At 33.8% G+C, this 6,308-nt stretch overlaps 1 pseudogene; it reads left to right on the top strand.

Moving 5' to 3' along the window:
* The first annotated feature begins 668 nt into the window (after positions 1-668).
* LOC148948107 (uncharacterized) lies at positions 669-5,691 on the top strand (annotated as a pseudogene).
* Positions 5,692-6,308: the final 617 nt, after the last annotated feature.

Below are 6,308 nucleotides of genomic sequence, written 5' to 3'. Positions count from 1 at the left end.
TCCAAGAAGATTGATGAATGCTGAAACTTATTGATGATTTAAGATGCTTGGTGATTACTTAGTAATCAATATTTATTAAGTATGATATTTAAGGTTTTGTGAGCTGCCCCTATATCTTCAGCCTCCCCCCCCCCTTCATCACAGAATCACTGACCCCACCCTAGAGAACAAGCTACGTACAACCATAGCAACCAGTGTGTCCGGGTTGGGCTATTTTCCGCCAATTGGGCTATAAAATTTTCAGCTTCACGGGACAAGTTACTAAAAACCCGCGAGGCGGGTTTTTGGGCTATAAGACTTTAAATCTCGCTACTTTTGGGCTAGAAATTTAATTCGCTTGAAATTAAAAAAAAATCATATTTGAAAATTTTACCTATTTAGTCATTTACCATCTTTGTATATTTGAACCACAATATAAATATAATGTGTCTTGACTGTGGTTATCCCCTTCTAATTTCTGGGTACCCCACCCCATATCTTCATCACTATTCCTTGAAAATAAAAGAATGTAGATCGTCTACTCTACCGTTCCAACCCAATAAACATAATATATACCCATAATACCCAGAAACCTTTTTTCTGAGCATCCGCTTCTGGCTTCTGAATGCTAGACGCAAGAAATCAGAGAGAAAAGTTATCGAAAAATGTAATGAAACTACGCATTCTGAATGTGTCGGAATCACAGCAAAATTAGCCAAGAGGACAGGGTGAATTTCGCTAGTTTGAAAAATTCAATCACGGAGAAGGATCTTGGAGTCAGACACAAACTAGGAACAAGTACTTTAGCTTAATTGTAACTGTACACAGAGCTGTTCACAGGGTTGGTGGTGTCTGGGGAAAATAAAAAATGTTTAAAGTATGAAGTAAATGAAGAACAAGTATACACAGTCAGAATACTTCCGTCAGCAACGGTTACAACGAGTCAAAAACAAAAATAAGGAACAAAGAAACATAAGGTTGGAAGATAAGCTGAAGGAAGAATTAAAACTACTCAAAAACAAAAGGAAAGATCAAAGAAATATGCGGCTGAAAGATATGCCACAGCGAGAACAAGGGAATATGCGGTTAAAAGATAAGCAATGAAAATTACCTGCAAATGCAAGAAAGAGAGCATCAGAACGTGTAAACACTAGTAATTTCATCTACGGAATAATTTCTGTTCGTTTTAAGTTTTAATGTCACTCCTTGCTTTCAGTTAAAAATAAAACTCGTTTTTTTATTTAATTTCTGAACGTTTTTGAATTAATGCAGCTTTGATTTTGAGTCACCGTACATGAATAATTAAAACAAAATTTGCATATTAATTTTACTTTTTTTGGTTAAATGGCTTTCTCGAAATATTGTTCTTACGTAACTTACGAATTAACTTACGTAACGAACTTCTATATTTGCATGTTTTTATTACGTATATTAGATAGTTCAGCCCCTCGTCAATACCTCGTTCTTTACTCTAAAGTTTGAATTTTGTTCGGATCACTAAAACTGAATCTTTAAGGCTGGTTAATTAGAATAGATAGCTCTTTTGAAAGTACTAAAAAAACTTTAGCGTAAAGAGTGAGGTATTGACTAGGGGGCGAACCCACTCATATACGTAATAATTTCTGTTTGTTTTAAGTTTTAATTTTGTTCATTACTTTCAGTTGAAAAAACTTTTTATTTTATTAAATTTCTGATCGTTTTTTGAATATTGCTGGGAAATCCGGCGCCCCCTTCATAGAAATGTCCCATCCCCAAGAAAACATCCACCCCCGAAGCCCCCTTCTCTGACTCCCCTCATCCAGAAAAATCCCTCCTGAAAACATATGTATACTTCCCAATAGCCAATACTGTATGTAAACAATGGGCAAAGTTCATAGCTTGCAGCCCTTCCCCTGGGAACTGTGAAGGATTAAGTCATCCTCAAAGACATATTAATTAAATTTCCTAATATGCTGAAGAAAACAGCTATCTCAAAATTTTGATTGGGTGACTTCGGGGAAAAAAGAGCGTGGGTGGGGGCCCATTTGGTCACTTAAAAAGGGCACTAGAAATTTTAGTTTCCGTTTGAATGGGCCCTTTCACGATACTCTAGGACTATTGGATCGATACGATCACTCCTGGAAAAAAAACAACAAACAAATAAAGACACATCAGAGATCTTTCTTCTGGCAAAAATACACAATTCCACATTTTTGCAGATAGAAGCTTGAAACTTCTTTAGTAGCGTTCTCTGATATGCCAAATGTGATGGTTTGATTTTTATTAAAGTTCTATGACTTTTAGGGGTTTGTTTTCTCCTGTTTTCGAAAATACGGAAAATTTTCTCTGGCGTACAAATGTGCAGGTGAGCCTTTCAGAGAATGTTGAGGAGAGTCCTGAACTAAATCTAACAGCGTATGCGTATACAGATTGTCAAAAGGGCGTAACTCATGAAGGACTAAGTACATAAATTTGGAACAATTAGGAAATGATCAGGGACATAATCAAAAGGGAATATTTTTATGCTACCACTGCTACTACAATTACCACTAGTCCCTGGCCTTGTACCTATAAGAGTAGACCGATTTGATCAATGTTGACCAGAAACATTTATTTTTTGATTAGATTATCCTTAAAATTATAATAATTTCTTATATATGAAAGTTTTAAAAGATAAAACATTTTAAACGTATTTTGTTTATTTAACTCATACAAAAAATAACCGAGTCAGACTCAAAACGAGCAAAAATTAATATGAGTAGGGCTGACAACCATGCCTTCCCAAGACCAGACATAATTTGCACTTTACTGAGAATAAAATATATTTAAAGTATTTTCACTTAGTTTTTACTTGTTTAAAATGTTTTTTCTAGATATGTAAAAGGGGGAAGTCCTCCTACTTGCACTCCAATTACAGTGCGAGTGTATGTTGCCCTTTTTAAGAGTAACAAGAGATTGGAGAGCAAGCTCCCCTTCTCTGAAGTCCATTCATTTTCAAAATGCATCCAGTCAAAATTTTGAGAAAGCCATTTTGTTCAGCACAGGTGAACAGTCTAGCAACTATGTTTTTAGGGATATTAGGCAATTCAACCCCCCAATTTATGAATTTGTTTAATTTTAATTAAAAACCAATTGTGGATATAAAAAAAACCAAAAGTTTTTACTTTAATTGGTTGCAAATACCACACCTCCTAATTATTTTGCGAACGACTGGGGGTATTGCGTTGAATTTTTTGGGATACTGCTATTACTGCTTCTTTTCTTTCAATTTAAATGAATAACAAAGTATACATGTATTGAGGTTGCCAAAGGGCATATATAGAATCTTTTGGGAATGATATTAAATTTTATTTTGAGGTCAACTTCAGAAGCTATAAATTCAATTAAAAAAAGTACTGTTTGTGTCAGGATTAACAATTGTTGAAAAAGTTTCTCCAACATACAAATAGCATCTCATACTATGGATTCTTATAGAAGAAAGCTGAAAGATATTCAATATTCTTTTTTTCATGAAAAAGACTGTCAATATAAACCGAACAAAAATCAATTTAAAAAACTTTTCCACAAGACAAGTTTTTCAAAGGAAAGTAAAGAGCTCTATTTTGCCAAGAATGAACAAAAAAAAGTTAAAATATTTTAAACATTTTTTGTTTATTTAAATCATACAATAAATGCCCGAGTTGAAAGATCGAGTAATTATGTCTTTGGGGATCCTACTGTCATTTTATGTCAATCTAACTGACAATCCACAGTCATTTGTTTGTTTTTTCAGTAAAGCGCAAATTGTGTTCTGGTCTTGAGAAGGCAAAGAGGTTATCAGCATTATTCATATTATTTTTTGCTCGTTTTGAGTTTTACTTGGCTGTTTAGTGTATTTTCTTGTTGTTTTGGGTTTCATATTTTTATTGATAGTGATTTGCGGTAGTTTTACGCTTGGAAGATTATTTGGCTTGATTTTTGCTCATTGACCTGCCACGAAATTATTCTTCTTTGTAAACATTTTATAACAAAATTTTGGCTTTGTTATATTCAGGAAGTTTCTTTTTATTGAACTTAAACGTCTTTCCTGTAAAACTTGACAATAAAAGTATTTCAAAAAGTGAAATAAGAAGAGAATAGAAATAGAAATTATTAGTTAAAGCCTTTTGTTAAAGAAATTGTTTGTTAAAGCCTAAACCCATAGTTTATTTTTATAGAGCCAACACATGTGTAATGCTTGTTTTTCACTTATTGCTGCCTTAATTTTTGTGTATTTTATCTCTTTTGGTTTACTTTATTTCAGGGTTAATCTATTCTACCATGGACTGTTTTTTATGGCATTACTCTGCAGCAACTCTCAGGCCCAAAACCAACTGTTAGGGTGAGAAAACTGACAAAAAAGGGCTATAGAAGAATTAACGGCAGGCATCTGGCGTTGTGACTCCTGTGGAAAAGCAGAGAAATCCTTTTTGATGCTTGATCTTCATATAGACACTGATTGTGAAGAACTGTCACCGATAGAATGTGATGTCTGTCCAGCTGTAGTTCATGATTACAAAGATTTTGTTGCTCACATTCTGGAGCACCAAATGGGGGAAAGAAGAAGGTGTCCTATATGTTTACGAGATTTTATTAGTGATATGAGACAACATCTCTTTTTCCAAGGACACTTTTCACAAAACGTCTCTGAACTAAACATGCAGGGGAATGTATCGCTAGTTGCTCCACACAATCCATGTGGAAGCGTCTCCTTAAATTTGTTTGAATCTAAAATTGAAGCAAAAGACTTAAATAATCAGAAGACATGTTTGAATAGTCGCTTGTTTAGTAAAAAGCAGAGAAAATTTAAAAGACATCAAGTAATACAGACTGGAAAAAAACTTAATAAATGTGGGGTTTGCCAGAAGAGTTTTTCTAGCTCAAACTCTTCGAATAGAAACCAAAGAGTACATACAAGTGACAGACCATATAAGTGTGATATATGTCACAAGAGTTTTTCTCAATCAGGCTATTTGAATGAGCATCAAAGAGTACATACAGGCGAGAGACCATATAAATACGATATATGTCAGAAGAGTTTTTCTCAATCAGGCTCTTTAAATAATCATCAAAGAATACATACAGGTGAAAGACCATATAGAAGTGATAAATGTCAGAAGTTTTTCTACATCATGGAATTTGGATAGCCACCAAAGAGTGCATACAGGGGACAGACCGTATAAATGTGACACATGTCAGAAGAGTTTTTCTACATCAGGTTCTTTGAAAACGCACCAAAGAGTGCATAATGGTGAGAGACCATATAAATGTGATTTATGTCAGAAGAGTTTTTCTGAATCAAGCTCTTTGAATAAGCACCAAAGAATACATACAGGTGAGAGACCATATAAGTGTGATAAATGTCAGAAGAGCTTTTATACATCACGCAATTTAGATCGGCACCAAAGAGTACATACAGGTGAAAGACCATATAAAGGTAATTTATGTCTGAAGACTTTTTCTGTATCAAGCTCTTTGAAAATGCACCAAAGAGTGCACTCAAGGGACATGCCATATAAATCCAATATATATCAGAAGGGTTTTTCTCAATCAATTTCTATGAAAACGCACCAAAGAGTGCATACAGGTGAGAGACCATATAAATGTGACATATTTAAGAAGAGTTTTTCTGAATCAGGCTCTTTGAATAAGCACAAAAGAGTACATACAGGTGAGAGGCCATATAAATGTGGTGAATTTCAGAAGCTTTATTGAACAGAGCAGTTTCTTTATACAACAAAGACCTCAGACAGTTTCCATTTAACCTTAGCAGTACCATTTAGCCATAACCTATTTAAGATTATCTTCCATTTGAATGATCAAATGACAACTCAGTTTAGGAAAAGAATGAGTCTTTCTAAACTAAAAGTTAGCGTATTCATATGTCTTAAAAAAAGCCAAATCTCAAGTATGTAAGAATATGTGGTATGTAAGAATATTAAAGCAGAATAAATATTTATAGGAATATAATAAAATATATAGTTTGAATAAGCATGTAATTGTAAGGTTGCCCCTACTAGCAGGGCTAATAAATTTGGTAGCATGATACAAACTGAGGCGTTGGGTAAGAAATCGGTACTCAGAATTCAGTGACAACTGATTTTATTTATAAAAGAAGATAAAAAGAAAAATATTATAATTCTGTTTATTTTGAATACTTCCACACCTCTTCTAGGTCTAAGGTCTAATGATCTACTTGTTCAAATCCACCAATGTTTACCGAAAAGAAAAAGATTAAGTTAATCCTAAGCTAACGAATGTTTCTACTTAAAAGGGTTACTCTTGAAAAGCTAGTCAAGGCTTGAGTTCTGGGTTATAAAAATCCTTTAGTT

Source organism: Artemia sp. Qi Xiang Cuo, chromosome 10 (assembly GCF_049724085.1).
Source record: "Artemia sp. Qi Xiang Cuo chromosome 10, ASM4972408v1, whole genome shotgun sequence".
Taxonomy (NCBI): Eukaryota; Metazoa; Arthropoda; class Branchiopoda; order Anostraca; family Artemiidae; genus Artemia; species Artemia sp. Qi Xiang Cuo.
Note: the sequence above shows the minus strand (reverse complement) of the source record. Positions and strands in the feature narration are given on the sequence as shown.